Raw genomic sequence first — 954 nt, 5'->3', positions numbered from 1 at the left:
GTGTCTAGGTGTTCGCCGTCGAGGAAATGAGTGTCTAGGTGTTCGCCTGTCTAGGTGTCCGCCATCGAGGAAATGGATGTCTAGGTATTCGCCTTCGAGGAAGAATGTGTCAAAGTGTTCACCTTCAAGAAAGTGGGTGTCTAGGTGTTTGTCTTCGTTTAGTATTAATCTTTAAACTTTAAATTATTCAGGTTAAAAAATCTGTCACATCGATGGAACAGAGGAACATATATGAACACGTAAATGAGGATAGAATAAATATTTATTTCACAAATTCTATGCTGTAAAACACATTTTCCGGTGTAAGAATATTTCAATATTATCTTATAAAATTTTTGTAATGTAGGATCTGTAATGTAAGACCTAGGGACTTTGTAACGCGCAAGCGAGTGGCATGACGCGTGGCGCTGTATGTGGCGCTATGTGGCGCGGAGTGGCGTGGCGAAAGAAGAGAGAGAGGTTTTTGGAGAGTTGAGAAGTAAGCATCTCGCGTCCGGCTGTATTGTGTGATTTAATTATATATTGTTACTATCTCAGTTAAGTGCGACTTATTATTATCTTCAACGATAAACCTATACTTTTCCTGGATCTCTGCAAGGGATCCTACAGTAATAACAACTTTTATTGCAATATTCTTTCGTACGCAGATTAAGAAAGTGGCTGCAATTCAGTAGAAAGCGTGTGTGTGTGTATATATATATATATATATATACATATTGGTGGAAATAGACATAAGAGTCTAATTATAAAATTCGCGTTTAATCTATAACCATACAATTTAAAAATAAGTAAAATACTCTTATAATTCAAACATAATTAACTTTAATCTCAGTTCAACTTACTCTTTGTCTTTTTCTAATCTTTAGAATTGGAAAAAGACGAAAAGCAAGTTGAACCGAGATTAAAGTTATTATTACAGTAATATAATGCATGTACGTATAAGAAAAAAAAAAA

The sequence above is a fragment of the Trachymyrmex cornetzi genome, unplaced genomic scaffold (genome assembly GCF_001594075.2).
Source record: "Trachymyrmex cornetzi isolate Tcor2-1 unplaced genomic scaffold, Tcor1.1 scaffold1359, whole genome shotgun sequence".
Lineage (NCBI taxonomy): Eukaryota > Metazoa > Arthropoda > Insecta > Hymenoptera > Formicidae > Trachymyrmex > Trachymyrmex cornetzi.
Note: the sequence above shows the minus strand (reverse complement) of the source record.